This window comes from Temnothorax americanus, unplaced genomic scaffold (genome assembly GCF_048541705.1).
Source record: "Temnothorax americanus isolate GAGA-0224 unplaced genomic scaffold, ASM4854170v1 Scaffold7, whole genome shotgun sequence".
Classification (NCBI taxonomy): Eukaryota; Metazoa; Arthropoda; class Insecta; order Hymenoptera; family Formicidae; genus Temnothorax; species Temnothorax americanus.
Genome location: NW_027509792.1, coordinates 3,403,609 through 3,429,316, shown reverse-complemented (window position 1 = coordinate 3,429,316; position 25,708 = coordinate 3,403,609). Strand labels below are relative to the sequence as shown.

The 25,708-nt window shown below is 43.7% G+C and overlaps 2 protein-coding genes and 1 long non-coding RNA gene across 5 annotated transcripts in view; 2 read left to right on the top strand and 1 right to left on the bottom strand.

Annotated features, from left to right (window-relative positions):
* Positions 1-25,708, top strand: part of Gwl (serine/threonine-protein kinase greatwall) — a 150,433-nt gene that overhangs the window by 50,125 nt on the left and 74,600 nt on the right. The window lies entirely within an intron of this gene.
* Positions 1-25,708, bottom strand: part of Grh (grainy head) — a 116,070-nt gene that overhangs the window by 36,644 nt on the left and 53,718 nt on the right. The gene's annotated exons all lie outside the window — the stretch shown is intronic.
* LOC143906303 (uncharacterized) overlaps positions 25,045-25,708 on the top strand; it is a 46,741-nt gene continuing 46,077 nt past the window's right edge. The window contains exon 1 of the long non-coding RNA XR_013259476.1: positions 25,045-25,614. This is a non-coding gene — a long non-coding RNA (uncharacterized LOC143906303). The remainder of the gene's footprint in view (positions 25,615-25,708) is intronic.

Below are 25,708 nucleotides of genomic sequence, written 5' to 3'. Positions count from 1 at the left end.
AAAGGCTCATCCTCTCTAATTTATGCATGTCGAATCAATCTCCCTCCTTCCACCCTTCCTTTCTCCGTCTCTCTCTTTCTCCCTCTTCCTCATTCTCGTTTTACCTACGTGCGTTCCTTCTACGTTCCTCCTCGCGCACCTGGACAACCGTCTCGACCCTGAGAGAGAGAGAGAGAGAGAGAGAGAAAGACCAGCCACCCCGATAATGAGGACCCGAGTTATCCTGTGCAAATATTTTCCTCGACGGCTGTTTGCACAGGCACGAACGGACCGGAGATCCGATCATTCAATGCACCGCCGACGTACGTGCATATAGACGTGAGTTTTTGCGCGGAGAAATCTCGGGCGCGCGAATGTGGTAGTCGATTCCGTATAGCCGGGCTTCTGCCTCCGTCTAGAATATCTGCATCGTCTAGACAATGAATTTATGCGCGATCATCCGGGCGAAAACTTCATTCCCGGCGAAATGCAAACACGGATTTCACGGCGATGAAATACCGCGCCGCGAGTATGATGCTATTCTTCTTTACCCGCGTGCAATCTTCATCTTGTTCGTTCGCTATCATCCTACCGTTTTTCACTTGAATTTTCTCTCTGCTATATTAATAGTGTTCATTGATCACGTGCGGCGTGAAACTATTAATCGAGAATATTTCTCATCGCGACTCGGTCAAATTTCTATGGTTCGACATTAGCGATAAATTTACGAGCTTATTATGGGAGAATTAATTGTAATCACATATCCTATCGAGTCACAGACTCCAATAAATTTTGCTCTCCTGCAGAGATCGAAACCGTTATAATTTCGCTAAGTCTCATTTTTAATGTTGTGAATAAAAAATCTTACGCCAATTATCGCAAATGGATAGAGATTATTAGTATCGTTCAATTTGAACTGTCACTAGAGTTATAACGACATCGATTCCTTGCCGTAATTTTATACCTCGTAATAATGTCACGTCCCCACGTATAATACTTATCCGCGTTTATTTATTTCTAAAATTCGAAATAAATCTTGTTACGCTCTTTCTACCGTATCTTTGTTTGAGGAATTTCTCTCCAGACTTGATATAAATGAAGTTTTAATAATAATAACTTATGATACATGACATAATTGATAACGGACGTGTATATCGTTCCCTTATTATTAAGGTATTTCAAGCAAATCCGACATAATAATGTTCTATAATTTTATCTCGCGGAAGCCCTGGGGATCCGACTCGCAAGAAGAAACTTCCGTTGATAGGCCCTATGTTCCTTGTTGCTCTCGAGAAAAAGCGTAAGACGCGTGCATGACATTAAAAGCACCGAATCGAGAGGAGCTCGCGCATCGACGGTCGAATTTCAGAATAATGCAAGCACGTATCGCGTCGCATTGCGTGCCGTTTCGTATACGTGACCGGTGTAGGTACCTCTCTTACATGGGTAACACGAGAAAAAGGTTAAAAAAAAAAGAAACGGAGGATCATAAAGGCGAAAAAAGGGAGACGGGGGAAAGAAGAGAAAAAGAACGAGGGATAGACAAAACGTATGTCTCGTTCGTCTCGTATGGGGATATAAGTTCTAAGGACGTACTGCTCCTGTGTATACGCTAGGCTGGTGGATACATATGTAAATTGCGAGTACCCTTATTACGGAGACTTCACCTGCGCATCCGGTTTTCGCGTGTGCTTTGATTTCGGCCCCGTACGTCACGTCCTCCCTTCCGTCCATCTCTCAGCTCGCTACCGCGCGCGCGTTCGTGCGACGCATACCACTTTTCTATAACGTTAAATCATAGTCGATTTCATTAAAATCGCCGGGATGAGTAATTGCCGGTGTATCGGCCGTGGTTGGCACGGCGGAGAGAACACGTTCGTGTTTAGACGGCAATATATCTTGCAAATTAAGGTTTGTGTCCCGATAGATATCGCGCCGTCGCATCTTAAACATTGCGCAATTTCGACGACGCCGATGATTTCGAGAATAATTTGAAAACTCGCGTAATTATGTCGCAGCTGGCAAAAAGAACTATAATTTGTGTTGCAGCATATCTCTCTATCAAATATCAACTATCTGAAATATCTGGAAATAAAGCAAATTTCTAAAATTAATTTGAAATTAATCGAAAAATGGAGTTTTACGATAAGTACCAAAAAAAAATTAATTTCCGATTCGTCGCAGTTGCTAAAATATGTGATAGCTCTAAGGCATTCTGTATATTCAGATATTGACGATAATTTATATTCCGCGAATAAATGAGGGAGGGTGAGAGGACAATGCGAGGAATCTCTTTTACAACGGTTCGTTTGCATTACGACAGATAAAATTTTATTGCGGCAATGAGGCGTACGAGCAAGAGACACCAGATATCTTCGTGGAAATCATCGATTTCTTCCCGCCGGTTAATGTAACGGACAGAAAGGACTACCGCAGCCGATGTCTTTCGAATACAATCCTGGGAATGTATAATGCCCGCTCATGTATTTTACCACCGACTATCTATCATAGCTCTTGACACTCCGAGGTCACTAACACATGACTATCCAGATACATCCAAAGATCTTAATGTTCTGGGCACAAGCATGTATTATACGGACAACACCATTGAGCCTGGCATTGATCTCTTGCTGGAATCTTGAAATCAGGGATTGACATTTCTCTCACGGAACCAAATCTTATTAGCATTCCTCTTTTAAATAATCGCGCTGTTAATGAAACCATTTTTTTCGAGCAAATGTCTCAATTTAAGCGACACATATTAAGATGATCAAAATTTCAGTACAAAAAACCTGTTTATTACATAGATTGAGCAATTTTGAAATATTTTATCAAAACAAAATTATTTTATCTCCAGACATTATAAACGTGTCATAATTTTATAATCTTGCCGTTTTTTTCTTTAGAAAAGATAAAGGAGTTAATGTCAAGACATAATATTAACATAGCTTTATGTAAACATGTACTCCGCGGTGATATCATGCGGAGCACGCGTAACTGTTGCACGTATATTAAAAAAAAAAAATTAATCCGTTATTCGCTACAAGCGTCAGGATTTCCAATTGAATAGCTGCATCTCGGCCGATCGATCCGCTCCGTTATTAGGATCATCCGTCTTGAATGGCGGCAATCGTGTTCGCTCGGACAGTTCGCCCATAAACATACAAACGTACGTACCGATTCTCTTCTATGCGTGTTTCTCGGACGTGCGTCCCGCGGTATCGTCAGGCGGTATATGCGTTACGGTGCGTGCGCGCCGAGACGACCCCGTCGACATGACTCGCACGAGTCGCGCGCAGTCGTTATGCACCTACCTCAATACGCGAATGGTTGCAGGTAGGTGGAATGCACGAGGCTCGAGACCGAGATAAACGCGATCCGTTGGAGAAAGAGCGACGAGGAGAGAGAGGACATCCCGCGCTTAATATTCCGTAGGAGTGTTGTCCACGCGACCCGAGAACCCACCCCGTGTGCTCCCTCGTGTGCATTTCAATAAAGCCGCCTTCGCTCGACCGCACGTCCGACCGAATGACACAAAGTCCAGTTGTGTCGGCGTCGTACTTTATCCTTGCACGTCTGTCAAAAGCGCGACCGCGCTCTATCGGCGTGTAAAGGAGCGCGAAGAGTCATGAAACTTTTTGCCGCGGTCTATAAGACGCGAGGAAAAGACGTTCGTGTGTGATAGACGAAAATATATCTATAAAATTATATTTTCATTGTTTATTTCCATTTTATTCCTACTCGAAGAGGCTTTACACGTGCCATAGCCGAGCACTGCTGACCGGCCTCGGATGTTTTTTTTACAAACTTAAAATATCACGCGCGGCGAGATTCACGCGGCCATGGAAATTTCCTTGGGCGCGGCATGAATATCTCCGTAAAAATATTGGACTCCCGGCGCATCTAATTTGATAAGCATCGAAGTGTAATATCGCCTTCGTCCGATCACACATCTCGGTCGTTTACTCGACCGGTGGCCGCGCGGCATGCATACTAAGTTCACGATGAGATTTATGTCTCTAGTCGGTGAAAATAACTCATATAAATCTGGCGATTAATCGATTTCTCGGAAAATTTTTGAGAGGCGAAGGTAAACCGGTGCTCTACAATGGTGCGCGACGCGCGTTGCACTTTGTGGCGCGTACGCGGTTGTTATTCCATGGATTAAAATAACGAACGGCGATATCAATTGCGACATTTCGAGCTACGCAGAGAAGTAAAAGGGCAGGAACGCTTTGCTGCGTACGATATCTCAGCGCTACGTAAGTGCTCTACGTAACCTTTTTTTAGATGCAGTTAAATAGATGCAGTTGCGTTAGTTAGAAACTATGCAAATACCCGAGAACAATGTTCTTGGATATATTTGCATAGGTATGGCGCATTCTTATCTTCCCATAAAATGTTTTCTAACTTCGATAGGAGAGATAGTCAAAGCAAAGGAGATTACTGAACAATTCTTATTTGCTAAATTCATTCTCGATTCATTATACGATTATGTACGTTCGTGTATCATTCAAGCGAATTTAGCATTATTAAAAGACACGACAAAATCCTCAATTATAACATTAGGTTATAAAAGATATCGACCATTTTTGTATGTTAATTAATTGCGTCAACTAATATCTTCTTTAAGAAAATTAGTTAAATTTCGTTATAAATTATAAACTCCGTTATAGCTCTTAATGCTTCCAATGATTTTCAAAATGTATTTTTGCAACAAAAAGATAAAAAACCGCAGAAGATTCAAGCGTGTCTGGTCGAAAAATAAGCCGTTTACACGGCTAAGTAATAAGCAACAATCCTTTTATGGAGCCATATATTACCGGGTAAGAATATAATCTCATGTTCTAGCAGCACTTTCGAACTTTCCACGTTGTCCTTTTGTCGTGTATTGCTCTGTAATCATTATTCCTTCGCTCTAGCGAGTCTGCTCGAATAATCGGTCATTTCCGGCGGTAGCCGCGGCGACATCACCCAATGTTATGAAAATAAAAAAGGCAAAATGTCTTTACGATGGCTTAATGTATACGGTTATAAGTACATGCGCGACACACGAGTTTTCAGTTTGTTGGAAGTACAGCGCGCGCGGGCCTTCGCGACATCGCGTCTCTTTTAAAACATTGACGTTTAATAATTCTGGTCGATTAAATTTTTTTTAATCTATATTAGACACAAGTAACGTTGAAAAATTCATACTTATTTTTTCCGATCCGTTTGTAAGGCTTGAATTAGAAACAAAATCTTATCCTACGTCTAATATGATAATTTTTTATTATGTAACGACATTAACGGACATTTATATATTCATTATGTAAATTAATTATTCTATAGAGATTTATCAGGATTAATTGAAGGAAAAATACTTAATTAATTGGTTTAAGTATTTAAGTATTACGTAAGATTGTAACTTAAGAGAATGATTGCCTAATTCAGGATTAACGAATTCAGAGTGTCGAATGCAACGCTGTGTGGATGTAACGCGAGCAACGGCTGGCAGTAACCTCCAGGATGGATAATATATTCCTCGAGGACATTCGACACGCTTGTAAAAATTCGATCGTACGGCCCGCAGCGGATCGGAGGTGACAGGGGGCGAGAGAGGAAGGGGGACGAAGCGTCGTTTCCCGGGCTGACTTTGATGGATCGAAGATCTCCCTCGATCCGTCTTTTTTTCGTCGCGAACCACCGGCTCGGTGTTTGTTTTTTGTTTTTCCGCGGATAAAAACGCCGCGTCCGACAGGTTATTCTCTCACGGTGGATGACATCGCGCATGCACGCGATACGCTCGAATGTGAAATTGCTGCCGCGAGATCGAGCGGCATCAGGTATGCAGCTGCAGTTGCTCCGGAATAGGGTGCCCCTCGACGCCGTGCGCAGTTAAGATAACTGCGATGATTGAACACCGAATATTAAGAAGGGCTTAAGTAGCAGCCATAAAAAAGTTTCGATGATACCATAGAAAAGAGTATAAGCTAATATAATAAAAAGGTTCTACGTCACCCCAATCGAGAGAACCTCAAATACGCCGTTTGTCCAATGTTCCTGCATTATGAATCGCGAAAAAAATATTGCGCAAAAGTGAATGAAGCACTTGGAATTTTATCACTGGGTTCACATATACTGGATGATACATTAATGAATTTATATAAATGATCTATGTAAAATATCTTCTTCTCGTTATTTTCCTTGAGAATTAGAGACAACTTATTTTTAGAGAGCTTATATTTTCGACGAATGGGAAAATAATTTATCAATGATATTTACAGCGACTACATTTTGCATAATCGATTAGCCGTCCTCGCGTCTTTTTAGGCGGCTCCCGTTACGGACCTCAGGAATTTTCGCTCAGTCGTTCACTCGGGCTATCGGAACCGGATAATGCGAGAAGGCGGCGGGCCGTTATCTGTCCTTTCAATGTACCCCGTATCTCCCGGCTCTGGTTTCAAAAGCCCCTTCGGGAGGGCCGCGTCGTCCGAACCGTTCCAAAGAGGGTTAGGAGCGAACGTACGAGCGTGCCTATCCACCGTGACCACCGGCGATATGATAAGAGGCGCCCTGGACTTCCTACACCGCTTTAAAATTACCCGCTACGAGACGAGAACAATTAGCATTGCCTACGTACGCGCGCGCCCGCGGAAGAAACGACGAGATAGCCCGTTATCGCCATGCTGCCTACGTCGCGAATCGCGGCTCGTCGATATCGCGCGCGCACTGCCGTAATCGGTCCTTCACTCGGCAATACTGAGAAAATAAATTTAAATTATAGTACGTTACAAAATACACAAGTACATCGTAAAAACTTCAACAACTGTAACGTAATTTCTAGAAATCTTTTGTAATATTAGAGTTACAATAATACAGCAAAAAAGATATTAAATTATAATTCGCAAGAGATTTAATAAATGATTCGAATAAATTAGTTAATTGTACACAGTGATGTGTTGCTAAAATGAATGATTTACAATAGCGTGCTTTAGTTATGTCTCCAATTCGCGAGAATACAATGACTGGCGTTTCGTATTGGCGTTATTACCATCGAGATGCCTCTGACCTTTCGTTGGCGTGGTGGTATAGTGAAAAAAATCCAAAGGTCGCAAGACAGATTCGCCTTCGATGAATGACGACTGGACTTGTCTCAAAGTTAATTTAAATACCTATTTATAGACACGAAGTTATGAAACAGTGAGAGAGAAATAGCAGGACGTAACAGACGAGAAAAATCCTGTATAATCCTCGGTTTTTAATTTCCCCGCAACGAGTCGGCTGTAAAGTATATCCGCGTATGACGGAGCACGCGAAAGGGAGGCGCGTTGGTAAAAATAGCAAGAGATGCGTTGGGAGAGCATTAATTAATTGCAGGCTTAATTGAAATGCACGCGCATACGTGCAGGGTGAAGTATATAAAATACACGTTTAATTCTTTCGTGAAAGAGCGGGAGAAATCTGTCAAACAGCCATTTCACAATCGATCAGAGATACCTAAAGGCGAGTTTTTCGCGCAGTAGCTGTAGACGGAGCTGATCAGATTAATCCAGTTAAAGATTACTCGCAGCAGAATTAATAGAATCTACGTGATCGCCGTGACGATCGCGTTTCAATCTGTATTCCTTCAGGGAACAATGAAACTGTCGTGTAACAAAATAAGCTATTGTCCGCGAGCAATTCCGACATCTCGTCGCAACCGAATCTCGTCACGCGTCTTCCGTCCTTGCATGCGCGAACCGGGTCTTCTTCTCGTATTTCCCTCTGTCGAAAGAGAGAGTGAGAGTGAGAGAGAGAGAGAGAGAGAGAGAGAGAGAGAGAGAGAGAGAGAGAGAGAGAGAGAGCGTGAGTGACGAAGAAGACACAAGGCGATGCGACGCGTGACCCTTGCGAGGGCTCCCGCGGAGATGACTTTTCGCGCGTGCAAAAGTGTGCCCGCCACTTGGGAATACTTAATGCCGGCGAGTCTCTCTCTTGTGTTCTCTCTCGCTGGATGGGACGTCCCGTCGCGCGGAACCGAAAACAGCGAGGCGCTGGACCGAGAAAGAGGCGGGGAAAGGCAAGGCCTCGCAGAGATCGCGAGGAGAAAGAAGGACGGAAGAGAGGGTGAGCGAAAAAGGGGAAGAGAAGGAGAGAGAAGGGACGGCGAGAAGAAGAGAGCGTACCCGATATGAAATATTCTCCGACGCGGGGTAAAGCGCGCGCCGAGCGGCTAGAGTAACTCTATATTATTATCCTCTTTCACACCTCCCTGCACTTCTATACACCGCGAAAAACCTTGGTACAATCAACAAGAGGCCGCCCATTGTCTCTCATTGTCGTGCCTCGTGCAGATACGTGCACGGGCACGTACGGCTACGAGGTGCTACGCTAGGAGAGCCGCTCGCTGTTGGTAAAAAGTTATTATTCCCCGAGAGACCGAGTGAAAGAGACAGCGGGTATTAATTGGGCACGACGTAGACCCTAATTAGCACATCGAGTCTCCTCGGAGTTGTGAATTTCGGGAACAGACGATTCGAGTGATCCGAGTCCTCGGTTCACGAGACAGCTAGCTGAGAAACTACCGCCGTAACATTATCTTTATCGGTTATGTTATAACTTATATAAATATCACGAGTGATTAACTGATATTGATAAATTATACTAAGTTGCAGTAATATTTGTCGGTGCGCGTGCAAAAGCTTCGCGTGTTTATATAATCACTAATTATAATTATCCGTCTCGACGTGTACGATGACGAGCGACGCTGGGCTTGGCAACAACGTCGAAATAAATAAATATAAACAAATCGTTACACGCGCGTAAACAATCATTATAATTTCTACTGCGGATCAGACGTTTTAATAGTGAACGGTATGTGAATGAAATCGATCACTCGCAGCAAAAACTTTTCCGTTTACGAATAAGACAATTACCCTCACGCGCGCCAGAAAAACTGACAGTCGTTCAGAAAAGTCGCAAACGCGATAAAACTGAACGTACACAGCGTTGGACTGAAAGTAAATTCTGAATAAAAAATAAACGAGTGCTTCCGATCTCAGTCGTAATCGCACTCCTTTGCCAAGATCGGTGTGCAAAAATAACAAGAAAACTGTCTGTCTGTTTGTCGTAAGTGCGGTCTTTGAATCACGATTCGTTCGGCCATTGTGCGCACCTTTGTACGATCCATCAGCTTCGGCGCGCGTATCTCTCGCGTATTCGTCTCCGTATTAAATAATTCAATGAACTGCCTCGCGCGTATCCTGCGGCCGAGCAGGCGGAAAGAAACGCTACCCAGTGGTAGCGCTCGACGGAAAGACGGGCGAGAGGGAAAAAAAAGAAGAAAAACCGGGGGATATATAGGCACGGAGGAGCATTGCCCGGAGGTGATTCGATACGTGAGACCGTTCGCGTCGCGTTTTGTTTTTTTTTCCTACCATCTTTCTGCAATGTATTGTCGGCGCTGCAATGCCGATACTGATGCAAGAAGCGCGCATCTCCTGTTTCAGGAAGTCCGCCACGCAAGAAAAAAAAAACGCCCCTCGTGTGTGATAATGCGGCCCGATATGGTTCTCCCGGTCGGAATTGCATTAAGATAAACGCGAGCGGCTTGCGATATTTCGCGAAAGAAAGGTTTCAACGAGAGAGGATCGGATGTCCGAAGAAACTTTTAACTTCCATATCGAGAGCTATTAAGCTTGAGATTCTTTATCTTAATTTCCCACTTTTCAATTTTAATTCCATACATCCCTTTCTCTCTCGCTCGTTTTGACAAAAATTGTAAATTATGAGAAAAAGTCGAATGTAAAAATGGTAACAAAAAAAAAAAAGGGAAGCGCATGGGAAGCGGGGAACCCGAGGTATTCCGCATATGTATGTACGTACGTCGCCAGGTGATTTTAAAGTTCCGACGACTCAATTTCGAATGCAATTTGGAACGCATTTGCATACGTCAAGATGAAAGCTCTGAAGTTACTTTTAACAGACGTCTCGACCATTAAAACACGTTCCTGCCCGAGACAGGATACGTTTTACTGAAGATATAAATTTCTTTTAATTGTATTTACACATACGAATCTACGATGCTTATGGTAATTTTCGCAGGCGTACATTCATCAAAGAATCGCACATGAGCTTTTTTTTAATACGTTTTTCCTCGTAGCGAAGAACATCCGCAGCAGCATCCGCCGTTTGTCGCATTGCAGCAGGCAATCGCGGGTTCCGCAGTTTTTCAAGCAAAACGCTTACGCAATTCAGGCCGCGCGTTTCAATTTCCAAGTCTAACAGCAGCTCGCGACTGCATCGGGGAGGATTTTATCTTTACATCATTCTCGAGTCGAGATGACAAATGCCTAGAGACTACGGGAGCGGTATATCGAAATTAGAGATCTCGTACGTGTCCGGCTATTGACGAAGGTCTTTAATCTTCGCCTCGCAGATGGGCCCTAACGATCACATGGATTGCCTTATCAACACGGCCGTCTCTCTCTCTCTCTCTCTCCGGCGGGAAACCTTGTCTTTTGTATTGTGTCACGCGCATAATAATATTCTCCCCGAGTCCCCCCGCGTAACACTTACCGCCAATGTCAGGCATATAAATCGGCCTAATCGGAATAAATATCGGCGGTAGATGGAAATAAATTTATGTGTTGCGCGTCGGAGTTTATGAGAGGTATGCGCACGTTTTTTTTTCTTTTCGCAGTTCGAGAAACGTGAAAATACCTTTTTGTCGCGCAGCAAATACAAACGGATGACCGTCGCGTCGGTGATATTTTTGGATACATATACAGAACACACTACGGGTATCTATCGCTTATTTTAGTCTTGAATTTTTAACGATGACGACAGACGCCAAACATAAAACTCTTCCACAACATTCTTCGGAATCTGATTATTCGGCAAGGAGTGGCAGAATTACGGCGGTAAAACTGCAGTTGTTTTGATATCTGCTCTGTGCCGATGGCACAAACTATAAAAAAAAATCCTTGAAAAACGCCTTTTCCAGCTTTTTCGCCGCTTTTTAAATATTCAGACGCATCATATTTTAGACTTATAAACTCTATCGTTTTTTTTTAATTGTTAAATAATTCAATTCGCATACTCGGCAATAATCTGCATCTAAACCAAATAATGAGAAACTCTGCTTCACTAGTAAATAACTTACAATAATGACATATAACAAAAAAGACGAGATTAAAAATCAATCGAAGAAAAAGGAGCGTCGAGCTGGTAATAAGGTGTTAGTGTTCATATATTCATATAATTTTAGTTTTTTTTTTGTAATATTTTGTAAGGTATGTTTAACTTTATCCGAAATTTTGACTTATTTGTCATGCGACACTGAGGATGGTCCTATAAAGGTCCGAAACGTTTGTTATTTTTTACTTTATCAATAGAATTTACTTTAGAATATATGAACACTAACACCTTATTGCGGCTCGACGCTCCTTTTTCTTCGATTGATTTACAATAATGATTTTTTCTCAACCCAACTGACACACAATCATATTTAGTAGTCATTTGGGTCGAATTTAAATCATTGTAATCCACAATAATTCAATTCAATGATCAATTCATAGCACTTACATTTTTCAGTCGTGATTTGAATGCTCAGGAACGAATTCTCTCTCTCTCTCTCTCTCTCTCTCTCTCTCTCTCTCTCTCTCTCCCACGAACATGCGGGTGTCTTTAATTTATGATGATCAATCCTGCGACGAACGGAGAATTGGCAACGAAACGGCGAGACGCGGGGAACGGGGACGGACTCCGCCGACACGCCGACAGCCACGCTCGGCACCCAGAGAGAGAGAGAGAGAGAGAGAAAAAGAGAGAGCGAGAGAGAGAGAAGGATGTGGCAGTGGCAAATGGGAAATTGTAAGCGGGTAGGCCACTAGTGCGCTCCGAACATGAATGAATGGAACCTGCTTCGCCGCTTACATGTCCATTATAGGCACCGCGCCCCGTATGCACGTACAGCTCGTACATACACGTAGCGGTGGCCTCTTCGCGCCAACAGATCGGTCGCCATTGCGCGCACACTTGCATACGTACATACGTATCGGCACCCGGACACACAATGCCGCGGTCTATACTCGCCCGTGTTCCGTGTTCCGTCGCGGTGGACGCGCGCGGATATCAACACACGATGACGCGATCTCTGTTTATCCCGCACCCGTGTGTTTGCGAAAGGCGCGCGTCTGAGGAACCCAACGAACATCTTGGGCGTTTGTGCGCGTACCGTCCGTGTGTCCGAGCGAGGAGTAAGTACGCCGGTACGTACGTGCGCCACGATATGCCGCTGCGCGTCGCGAGAGTGTAGAATGTATGTGTGCGCGCGCGCGCGCGCCCGCGAATCCGCGAGCGACGAAGCCGGGCGGCGGGCAGGCGGGCAGTGGTTAATGGATTCTCGCCGGCCGCCGCCGCGGCGAAACGGTGCACGGTGCGCGTCGGGATTGAATCGCCAAGGCCGCGCGCGATCGAGTGCGATTCCACGATGAACGGCCGGAGGCGAGGGCCTCGGCCACGAAGCCCGATTCCGACACCCGTCGGCCGACGGAGAACGTTCCTGGGAGCCCGGGCCTGATCTCCGAGACGGGACCTAACCCTATAGGTGAGCGATCGATTCGTCCGGGTCCATGATCCAGCGTCGTCGCTCGCTCGACACTCGAAAGTCGAATTCTGGATTTCGATTTCGACTTCCGGAGTAGGTACGTTAAGATGGCGAATCTAGGAAATCGACGTAATTACCTCGTTCTTAACTCGGAGTTATCAAGGTGGGCTGTGACAAATCCCAGGTTCTATGAATATAGCGTTATTCTTCCAACTGTTCTGCCTGTCGTCGTTGTAATAAGACAACATTTTAAAATGCTTTTGAATCATACTAATTTTATTGATGCAACTGAATGGTCTAAGAGCCGCGGTTGAGTTAGTTAGTTTGTCAACTATATAGATAAAAAGTAAGTTGAACCGGGGATTAAAGTTAACCTACATTGATAGAAATATATCATTAACCATTTAGCGACTAATCCGGTCCAGGAGATAATCATGGTAGTATTTTCGCCCTGGTAACGCCGGGTTATCAATATTTCGGTTGGCTTTCTATTTACGCCAAGCACATTATTTTGCAATGAGAAGAACTAAATACAAAATGGAAAAAAAAAAGAAATTAAATTATAATATTATAAAAGATAAAGATATTCATTTTTTTGTTTACCAATGCACTTTGTTACACTTTCCTGTCGTTAAATGCAATGAGTCTTACAAATGCAAGCAACTGTATGCTTTACACATTAATTGTGTCTAACAATTAACCATATAGGTAATCGATAAGGATAAGCGTAAACGGAAAGCTAACAATTAGTGTCATGGCGGTAAACGTGTTAAATTTTCTCAGTTTTGAAATTTGTATCAGAGATTGACAAAAAAAACTGTTTTTCTATTAAAGGTTAGATAATAAATATTTTAGGCTTTGCCAGACCAAGAAGCTGTTACGTAGATGATTTTATAAGAAAGAAAATAAATTTTCAAATTTTTATTGATAAAATTTAAAATGATACCGAACCACGTAAAAACAGATTGCGATTTGAGCTGTACTTTGCCGGCGTCTGATTTATAACATTGTGCGCGCGCTTGATTGCAAGCACTTTGGATCGCATCTAAATGCGAATTCGGCGGCAATAATCGTCGGGACATTCGGCAAATAAATGGCAACCGAAATACGCATCTAAGTGAATCATATATATATATATAAACCGATCTTCCCTCTCTCTCTCACTCTCTTTCCTCGTTTCGACAACGATTGTTGCAACGGTCTTTCGCGACCGTGAGTCTTTAACGCCCGAAGGCGCATTACGAATTCGCGTCGGCATCGAATCGCGAATGAATATTATTCTGGCATTTGCGCCGCGCTAAAAATCTGTCTAGCCAATTATAATAGCGGTGAACGGAGGCCCGAAAACTGCGCCGAGCTGTTTACGATTGTCCGGTTTTACGGCCGTTTTATATCTCGCGTCGCGGAAATTTAATGAACGTTCTCGCGACGTTTTTATATATCACCGAGTCGAATTTCCGAGGCCACGTCGTAATTTGCATATTAAGATGTGTCTAGAATAAATTGCGCGACAATTTATTCCGCCCTTCAATTGATTGGCACTTATAAGCAAAAATATTTCTGTTTGCTCCGGTTCTGCGTATCCTCCGTTAAATATATAATTCTCTTGGATAACAAAATACGAGGTTATTTAAACAGGTTTAAATGCCCAACTGATTGAAACACATCAACCTATAATATCTATATACACGGTAAGTCATTTTAATTTAGCATCCCCCAAAAATGCTTTTTTTTCTCAAATTAAAAACAAAAAAGTTTTTGGGGGTGGTAAATTAAAATGACTCACTCTGTATAGTAAAACGATGCAATGAAGCAATGACAAAGAAATAGAAAAACATTTTTTATGGTATATAATTATTATTGATTTGCATTGCACCATTTAATCAAATTATTATATTTTAATTTTATTTTTTATTTGTCAATTTAGACTTGAACATACACTATACAACTGCAAAATATTTTATCAATTATATATCTAAATATATATAACTTTTATTCTAGATAAAAGTATTCTATATATATATGCTGTCCCTTATCGTTTCACGAACTGAAGTAGATCCGAGAGTAGATCCTAGACAATTTATGGCAGATACTTTCCATGTAGATCCGCCTCTGATTTTCACTCGGCATATTCTCGCAACAGAGTGCGATATCGCGACCGCTTTTGAAAAGCAACTCGTTAATTGTACGATGTATCGATAATTATTAAGCCCGTTTAGCACGTCGATGAAGTTTATTAGCCAATATATTACTGTTACGCGTCTCCGAATATGCGTCGGCGAAAACCTAATGGTTTGCGCGGCGCGATAGACACATGCAGGACCGCCATCGTCGCCGTGGCAATAGTCAATAATTTGAGCATGTGCTTGAGATTATTACGTAATATGACTATATCTCATCCTCACCGCGCTGGAGGAAAGTTTAAACCGCAAAATCGGCGGACCGCACAATCGCAATTACCGTACAAACTTTGCCGGCGCACTTGCGGGAAGCACAACGCTTCAGTACCGCGATACACAAGTTGGGAATGTCAAATAACTCAATAGGAAAAAGTTAAGCTTGAAAAACTGCTGTGCTACATCCATTGCGTTCTACAAAAAGGATTTTTGCTGCCGGACGCAAAGTACATTTCTCTATCTCGAAATCATTATCTCGCTTTTATCATTTTTGAAAGTTTGTGGGTGTTATTCGTCTTCGTTCCATATATTTATCCGTGTTTAGTCATGTCGCCGTTTTGCGTAATAGGTCGCAGCTGAGCCTGACAAATGTTCGCGCACGAGAAGCGTCAGTACTTATAGATAGTTCCGCGCGACTTATTACCGAATTACGTGCGTCGATCTCTCGAGCGTGCAGCGCGATTACCGGGCCATTACGGTGACGCCGAATCCTCGCCTTTTTCGCCCTGCGCGCGACGAGTGGGAGAGTTCTATTACATATATTCGATTTATGGCTCGCAAGGGCGCGACTATCTCGTCGCCGTCGTCCGGCAGGATGTTGCAAAATTGCCCGATCGTTAGCGGAAGGTACTCGCCACTTATCACGTCGCGCATTACATATGTACCTTTAATCGTGCGTACGAGAATATCGTAAATACATCGGGAGAGAACAATCTCGCGGCGCGCACCTCAGAGCGAAGGTCGTTTAGGCTCGTTAACTTTCGTCGGAAAACGGTAACGTACGGAGCGAAACAATTATCGGTACCGTATCGCACGATATGATGACGCGGGCGGACGGAGTACGAGAGATCGAAGGGTTGGGAGGGGCACGGGCACTCTCGTAATTCGTGGGCCTGTCTGCGGCCTGCGCCCACGGCCGATGGGCTATCGTTATCGAAAGTCAGCCTGTCAGATTGAAACGTTTTCGCGCGGCGCTCTTAATGGGCCAGTGTCAGTCAATTAAGTCAATTTGTTTCGCGATACGCCCGGCACCGAAAAACGTAACTCAGATACCCGAAAATTATCCGCCTCGTATCGGGGCCACAGTCGTAATGCCGCTCGCGATGGTCTGTAATTTTCGCTCGTCTCTCTCTTAAGATAGATTTATTCCGCTCGTGACGGTCGTTTTCATTTTTTCGGCGGTATTATTATCCGCGACCGCCCGCACGTTCTCACCGCGGGAGAAACTCGCGAAACGCCAGCGATAAGTATGTGAACGCGCGTTGAATGCAGTTATTATAAATTATTTCAAGGTTTATTTTCACTGAAAAATATCGGCTAATCTTTAAATATTAAAAACAAGCAATATGTGTAAATTAAAATATATGAAATTAAAAAGTAAATATATTAAATAATATAGAAAATGTTTATTGGAATATGTGCTAATAATGTAACGTTTTATTAAATCCGTTTTCTTTTTCTTGCAACATTTTAATGCCATTATAATTAGATTACTCTGACAACGTAACAAAAATTGTATTGTTAGTAGCTATTATGAAAAAATTGTGATAAAAATTTTTTATGCCAATTTTACGAGTATTATTAGATTTATTTTTACAAACATGCGCAACGCGCGTATATATTTATTTTACAATTTGATGAATTTTGTGCCTATGGTTGAAGGTGCAAGGATTAAAATTTTACAAGTCAATTCGCAGTGACGTAATTTAAATGAATTCTCTTATCGGTCGATTTCCACGGTGCGTAACATTATCCGCTTCGAAGCATTGAATCCGATCCTTCAAGACATCGCACATGCTCCGGATTCCAGTCAGGGTATTCCTACCTTCTGGACCGGCTGGCGGCCCTCGGAAACCAGTTCAGCGAAGCATTATAATGCCGAATACACAACCATACGGCTCGTTAACTAATCTCTCTGTAGCGACCTTCCATTAGCTCGATTCCACGGCCGATACATCATTGCGCGACGGTGCCCTGTCGATCTCTCGCACCCGTTTCTTTAAGCCTCGAGAATGTAAATAGATGGTAAAATCTTGTTTCTTTTTTTCCGAAAAAAATTATTCTTATTAAGATAACAAAATTCGAGACTCGTTTTTACAAATATTCGATATCTGAAACAAAAAAGTTTCGTTCAAAGAACGATACTTCTCATATCCGAATTATTACCATATGATACTGGAACGACTTAAGAATTTAAGAGTTATACACGTTGATTTTTTAACTTATTTTTCAATTACTCATTTATGCACCGAAGCGTAGATATTAGAAGTAACAAATTGTGTGGTGAGCGAGCCAACTTATTCCAGCCAGACGTCTGGAGTAGAGTACTCTACTCTCGGCAATCCAGTCCAAAGGGTTGACGCGAAAAATGCGCGGCGCGGACGAAGCGAGCAGGACACGTCGGGAACTTCCAGCACGGCAAGAGCAGGGGAGGATGCGTTCTCGCCAGGCTCGTATACGTTACGCAGTCATAATTCTCGCGTCTAGCCGCCGGCTACGTCACTACCACGCCGGCCACTCGACAAATCATTCCTCGTTAACGCGGACTTTTTATTACGGGAAAAAATATCAATTTGTGCCGTTCCTTCGCCGTATGCGGCCGTCTGGCTAACGGTCCCTTGCAAGGTCCCTTGGCTTACCGCGGATCTGTGTGTGCGCGCGCGCGCGCGGCATTTCTCCCTCGGATTTTCAAGGCTTCCCTATATATTATCATCTTCTCGATATCTACGCAATGATACCGCTTTGTCGAGCGGTCCACCGGCGGAAACGCGGATTGCCGCGAGGAAATCCTGAAACGCGCGAGAGGGAATTTTATTGCGGGATGCTGTCGGGAAATCCTGAGATATTCGAGGGAGTGATCAGATTTTTTACGTATAATTATACGTATATAATTATGCATTTTTATGACGAATTAGGAAGGAAAATCTTCCAATTGATTCCGAACGGTGATTTGATTTTCTTCAAGTAAATTTCTAAATAAGTAGGCGATATCGGAGTATAGGTATATATTTATTCTCATTACATTCCAAAAAGTTCCAAGAAAGGGTTCTTGGAAAACTTTTTGGAATGCAGTGAGAATAAGTATTCTCTCATTCTTCGTTTGCGTACAATTCTTATTAATTTTTCATCTTTAATTATCAGCAGCAGAGCAAACGCACACTTTCTCTCGCTATATATTATCTGGTATTAGGAAGACACGCAAAATTTTCTAAACGTTTATCCTGGCCGTTTATCCTGGCGATTGGTGCGTACATAAAACACGACGGCGGTTATATATCATGGCTATCAGCCACGCGTAGCGCCTGTGATCATTCAAAACGTCCCGACAAATCATTCCTCGTTAAAGACGGTTTTTTTTCCCTCGTACAGGGGAAAAATATCAATTTCTGCCGTTTCCCGCCCATATCTCTTCGTCCATCTAACGGTCCCTTTCTTCGTCGCGCGTTTATCCCTCATCCCGTCTCTTCCACACTTTCCGCGCCCATCTTTTTCCACGCCGGGATGTGATAACCGCGAGAAACTCCGCCGTCGTAAGACAAGGTGTAGCTAAAGGTAGCGCGATTACTCGTTGTGCATGAAAGACGCGTATGGGGCTCCGCAGCGGAGGGGGGGTCGAGCGAGAAAAGACGCGAGAACACGTAAGCGGCGAATGGCGTAAGGATAGGGGAAGGATGAGCGATGGTATTAACGCAATTTCCTATATAGGCAACCGTGTACGCACGGCAAGAAGAGACTAAGAGGTAATTACCGTGACACCGTCAGTATAGCGCGTCGCGCATATGGAACGGCTGGATGCGGCCGTTGATTTCTGGCCACGCTCGATTTTGCCCGGTCGGACGTAGAATTACGAGCAGGCCGCTTGTAACCCGCTCGTAAAACCGCCGTGTCGAGAGGCGTCCGATGCACGACGCGTCGAATCGGACGTGTCTATTTCCCTTGTCCAATCGACGCGACGTACGATATACGGTAGAAAATACCATAGACGTCACTTAAGATCATCGCGGATATTATACCGGCGATTTCATAGGATATTACTGTTTAATACTAATATAAATTATGATTTAATACTCGGATATTGCCTGCGAAAACTGCTGATAAACCTTTCGATGGCTTACCCTCGGTTCGATGTGCTTTCTATCATTGAGCTAAGAACGACGAGATCGTTGACCGATTCTCATTCGCGAGCTCGTCGCGATTTATATTTATTATTTGCGCTGTCGCGACACTCGTCTTGACAAGGAGGACTCCGGAGCGTGTTACTTTGACGTAACACAAGGAAACAGAAGAGACAGAGAGAGAGAGAGAGAGAGAGAGAGAGAGAGAGAGAGAGGGAGAGAGGAGAGTGTGAGCCTTGTGCAGTAAGTAGCGAGCGCTCTCGACAATGCGCGACGGGTGTGCTTTTACCTCTAGGCTCTTTACCTTCCCCTTCCTGGCCATTCAACGAAAATGGCCTGCCATTATTGGCATTGTGGCGACGACGAGAAAAGCGAAGGCGCGAAGAGAACGGTAAGCCCCGTCGCCGCTTGACTCTCGCCGTGGGCTAACGATCGTGTTATTAGCGCAAATCAAATTGGCGACTGTCTCACGCCGGAACAACGGCGAGAGACCGCCAAGAGGCGGAAGGAGCTCACCAAGGACCGATTTACTCTCTCGCGGCGAGAGCGTAAGGACGCGTTAATTTGCATATCGAAATCGAACGCACGCGCAGTCGGAATCGTCCTGATTTCCAGCCTCGCTGGCACTTATTCGCTTCGTAACGCCGTTTATTACTGCCTCCAACACAAAGCTTCCTGCTGTCACGAAGAAACGTTCCTACATTATTACCGCGCGGAAAGAAATATACCCTCCGTATATAATTCACTATTTCTTTATTATAGGTGTAACTAGTAATATGACTACTAGTAATAACTACTAGTTATATACCTATCAGTTGCACCTTACACTGTTTTTCATAGCTGTAATTAGTAATAACAACTGCTTATTATTATTGATTTTTTTAATTCTATGTTGATATTAATATTTTATCAACAAACTTATCACTTCATGACTCATGACTGTTTAACAGCGGAGAAAGCCTTGTTTCTCAATGTATTGAGTCACAAATAATTTCTTAACCTTTTACGTATCTGCTAATTATCCGGTTAATTGACATGAATTTTGTTCAACTATAACACTATCAAAAAATTGTCGTTAAAGTTTTCTATTTCACTTTCTTTAAAATCATGTTTTGATTGTCGATTTGAAAATAAGAGATGCTTATGGAGAATAAAAGTCACTAATCAAGATAATTCATTTGCTATTTCTCGAAAAGATAAATATTTCCAAAAACAACGATAAAGCTCTCTAGACATACAATCAAATTAATAAAATACAATAAAGGCAAATGAGAGCCGGTGATGAACATAAATTAGGTATTATACAATCAATTATAACAATTTATTGTATTTTATTAATTTGATTAAATATATATCTTGTTATTGCCGCGGAAGTTATTTATGTCTCTATCCAATATCAATCAACGCAAGGGAGCTGAATTTGCTCTTTAAATCTGCTTGAAGCGTCGCGGTTGTTTTTAATTACGTCGCATCTTCCCGCTTCGCACTAATTACGGCGTGAAATACGGTTTCTCCTTAAGCTGTCGACGTTTGTGCTTTACGGTACTCTCTCGCGAGCAGTCGCGGCGCCCGATTTCTTTCTCGCGATCGCCTCGATCTCCGTTGCCGAGAACGGTAAATTAACACGCTACAGAGCAAACGTCATGACCGATTATTTATCACTTTTATCTGCGATAAACGACACGATACGACGGCCTCGCCGCGACGCCTATTCACGCGTGCCGGGCTAATTGTCAATCTTTTTTCCCCGCGCCGCGCGACCGCTTTCGCAAATTACGGATCTGATCGCGCGATAAGCTACACGCGTGTTCAATCCCAGGTGTCATTCGCGCGCCGTGTCGCCGTCGATGAACACTGACAGTGGCCGGTGCAACAATCAAGGCACTGATTGCCCCGCGTGTCTCACGGAGAACCCAGTGATCTTATTATCAAAGCGATCGATCGAACTGTCGCGACGAAGGACAGGGTTGACCCGTTCACCCTCTCTCTCGCTCCCCTTTCCACGCTTATGTACCATTTAGTTGGGTTCATATACCTATGATAAGCTAGCGATTCCAATGCTGATCTTGCGTATTAAAACTATATTACGTTATACCATGTTAGGAGTTAATCTCGGGATAATTTTACGACTTCATTAAGAGAGTTCGCGATGTAATATCGCTTTTCCGGCGCAACCGATATATGGCCTCGGTAAGATAGAGCTTCAAGAAGCACCGCGATGTCGATTCGTTGATACCTTGTCGTCTCTTTTTATTATGTATCCCCGATTTTTTTACGTTTCGTCTCCGCGTGCGTGTCGCCGCAGTGGAATCACGAATTACCGCCGCCGATCGCTCGAGGCTTCAACGGACACTCGCCGACTTGTAGGACGTTGCACGTTTACCTGCATACAGGGTGCCCCATTAGTAGTCATTAAACTTTCCCGCATGACTGACCTGCCCGGCTTTCGGGATCTGGCAACGCCGGGTGTTCGCGTCGGCCTTGCGGAGAGGCCGGCCCTCGCCGTGCGCTCGATCCTTAGAAAATTGGATCGGTACTTGCATCGATTTGCGCGTGTGCGACAGGTTGCCATTATGAAATCTGAAATTCAGCGAGTCGCGCCGTGTACCGCGAAGTAATTTACATTTTTGTGAGTATCGCGCGTATATCGCGCATTAATAATCTGAAGGAAATTCTAAGAAAAATCTACGATCGCGATGCATTGTTGATTCCAACGTTGTTGGAATTATGCTGTTTCGATTATTAACGACATTTGCATCGCGACGACTAGATAAGGCCGATAATGCGAGCAGATAGCCTATATTTCGCGTGAATAAACATCATTAAGAGACGCAAAATGAAACATACTATTTCATATGCATGAGACAGTATCGGCATATCCTGATGTATATTTGTAGGCAATAATAACACTAACGTATATCTTATTCGCGAACTGGTAACGTTCGAATATTATTTTGTCTCATTACGAGTACGACAACGAAGTGCGGCAAACGTATAATGATAATATTATCAATATTACAATAATCACATGCGTAATAATCAAGCGAAATAAAAGTGCTGTCGACCTCGAATCACATGAATAAATTGACGTATATTAAATGATATATTGCATTTCTTCCGCAATTATCGGCCAAGAGCACGGCCAAGCCGACCGTACAGCCCGGCGTGTTGCCCAACGCGATTTCGAGGGTCACCCTATGTGAGAGGCGCGAAGGAAGCTTTGTGGGTACGGGAATGGTAGCCGGGAAGTGTCCGGTGTGTCCGGGAGCGGCCGTCCGAGAGCGGATGGTCACCCTGTTCCAAAGGGTCATCCATTGGCTCGCTCTCACTTAGCATAAAAGGGGTAACTAGCAATGCCCGCTGCCATAATGGAACGAGTGTCCCATGGACATATAATTAGGCGCGTAGTCCATGGGAAATTCGGACCCCATTCCGACGTTTTAGCCAGTCGGTCTGAAACGTTTCGCATAAGCATTATTAAACGATGGGGGTCATCCTCGCGCGAGCAGAAAAATTGTCGCGGAGTGTCGACGAGCAGTTGTCAAACACCGGGAAATACGACACGCGCGAAATAAAGACTATAGGCCACGATAGAGAGACGCCAATAAAATCGCAGATAATCTATCTCGTCTGTCGATGACGTAAAACAGCGCTTAATCCTTCCATCAATGTTTCCTCGTTTGTTCATTTATTACGTCGCGTTCTTACGCGACTCGTCTCGTGCAGCATATTATTGGCGGTGAGAAACACACAAGACTGACAGCGATGTAGACATACCAAAGAGAATGCAATATTATTAATTTTACATTATCAACTGTCGTTGGGAAACGTATCGTTCCTCGTTACGCGCCGATCTCTGTTTGCTTAACGGCTTGATAACTACTCGCTTTAAAACGATTACACCTCTGATTACACCATAAAAAAATACTTATCGTGTAACAAGAAAATTAAAAACACGACAATACGCTATACACCGCTACATTCCAGATAGTCGGTAATCAAGGAATATCGATGGAAAACTTTTCCTGGGAAACACTGACTTTTTGATGTTACAGGATTTGTTTGAAGAAAATAATCATCCGAACGATGTTTCGCATCGCAAGGTTAAAGATGACATAGAATTATCATTAATAGTCAGTTCACGTGTAAGAATACGATTTACATAACTGCAATGTTATATTCCGTGATGAAAGATGCTTTATGATGAAAATCTTATCGTGGGCAACATCAATTCCGATTAAAACTGATTTATGATGCATGTGCCCAAAGCACTGTTTATATTAAAATTGAATATATAGTAAAGATTAACAATTCATTCAATCGCGTATATTAGAACGACGTCTGAATATGACTTTAGTGATATTCTTATCAAAGCTGTTAATATTTTTTTTAGTGTAAAAAACAGTAACACATCTTTCTGATAGAATATTTTATATATAATTAATATTCTGTTATGATATATATATAGTATACTTATATAGTACCATATAATTGATAAATTGATAACTAAATTTATCCCTGCAATATTTGTTAAATGCCAAAAGTGAAACTGACATTCTAGGCCTATATGAATTTTATCATTATCAGCTTATCGAAATTTACTATCGAGTTTGCTATGCATTTTTGTTTCTCGCGGATAACAGTGTCGATCGTACATTATAGACCATATCGCAAAACATCGGAAGGAATGCCGTTCTGATAGCGCCGTTCGAAAAGAATCTGTACGAGCCTCAAGGTCGATTGAAACGCACACCTCCTACTCGCGTTGAAATCACCAAACTTCGCGTTTTAGACATTGAAATCAGTATAACAGTCAGACTAATTTTTTACACTTAGAAGAATAAATGTAAATGAATTTATTTCATTAAATAAGTCATTGCTCTTAACGGTTCGTAACTGTATATAACAGTATTTTTTTAAACATTTCTAACGTCAGAATTAATTCGATTGACGCCTTCGTCGCAGATAACACGTAATAGCGATTATTTTTACGTGTCTACGGGATCTCGGAGTCTATATATAAACTCACCGAAATTGTACCGGTTTCTCGATCCCTCCCTCCAGACGGACGTTCGTGCGAGCTGTTAATTTATTCCCGATACCGATACCGGCGCGGGGCTCTACCGCGAGACAAATCCGGTGCGCCTACGCGCGCGCCCATCGAAATCTCAATTCAATCGAAGGCAAAGACTCACGGGTGCGCTTTATCGGTCGAGTGCTGTCAACGGATCGGGGTGACACATCCGGCCGCAGGCAGGGAGATCATGAGATGTATCCTGCTGGATATCCAAGTGGACGATACCCTCAAGATACGTGCGAATTGCGTAGCACGAGGTCTGGTAGAACTCCGAAAAAAAAACGGAGCTCGGATACGCGCACTCACACACTTTCCTGTTTCTCGTTTCGAAAAGGAGCACTCCGTAAAGGTTTCTCGTTCACACGCGTGTTCTTTTTTCTCTCTTCCTCACTTTCTTTCTCCCTTTCTCTCCCTTAGTCGTTTTCGGATCACAGTTGCGTTCACGCGGCACTCGCACAATTAAAAAGTCTCCCGCGTAGGATCGGCAAGATAATCGGCGACGGATTTTCGAGCTCGCGAGTCGACTCGAGGCTCCTCCTCGTCGGCGATTCTGCGGACTGGCTCGTCGAGTCGTGGCGCGTATTCATTAATATGATAATCATCCAATACGTATACGATGCCTCTCGATGATCGCCCTCGTCTCCGTCATCTTCATCGTCTTCTTCGTCGTCATCGTCGTCGTCGTCGTCATCGTGGACGACGGCGGCGCCGCGCAAAACACCATCATAAATCTGAACGAGATCGCGTTCGCGTATTATGATTTCGCGATCGATAAAACGAAATGGAAAAAAAACTAAAATGGAAAAGAAAATGTACGACAGCGGCAATGCGCCGCGCACTCCGAATCACTCGCGATTGAAACTCGGCTCAATTTTATCTTGACCCGGCAAAATCCGTCACGCAGAAAATAAGTTCTCGCGCCCTTTCACGTGCGATAAAAAAATCCTTGTCCCTTCTTCCGCTTAACGTTCCGCTGACGTCGAGAGATTCGTGACGACCGATGCACTTTTCTCTATACCTCGACACCGTCACTCTCCGTGTCTCGGCACGTTTTCACGTATCTCCGGTCATTTCGTTATCGCGCCTCCGCCTTCGCCGTCCACCTCATTCTCCGTCCTTCCTCGTCCTTTCCTTCTTCCTCTTCTCCACCCCCGCCTCCACCTCCTTCCTCCTCCTCCTCCGCCTCCGTTTCTTCCTCTTCCACCTCCAGCTTCTCCACCTTCCACCAGCGGAGACGACTCGTCGTGCTGCTGTCCTCTTTCCTCTTCCTCTTCCTTCCTACGGTTCTTCCTCTGATCCCGTACGATCAAACAACTACCACCGGCAACCAATAACCACTTGGTCCCGCTGCGATGCCGCGAGCGGAGGTGCTGTTGCGCGCGTCGACTAATTTTCGGACGAACTTTCCGGTTCGGTGTCTTGTATTGGACTGTGCAGAAGTGGCACCTTCCAGTTTCTGAACTTACATCTTGTCAGGTAAGTGTGAGCTTTGCCCGCGCGGTCCCGGGGCGGTGGCGCGTGTATGCGTTCGCCTGTACGTACGTACGACTCGCATGCGTGTGTTACGTAT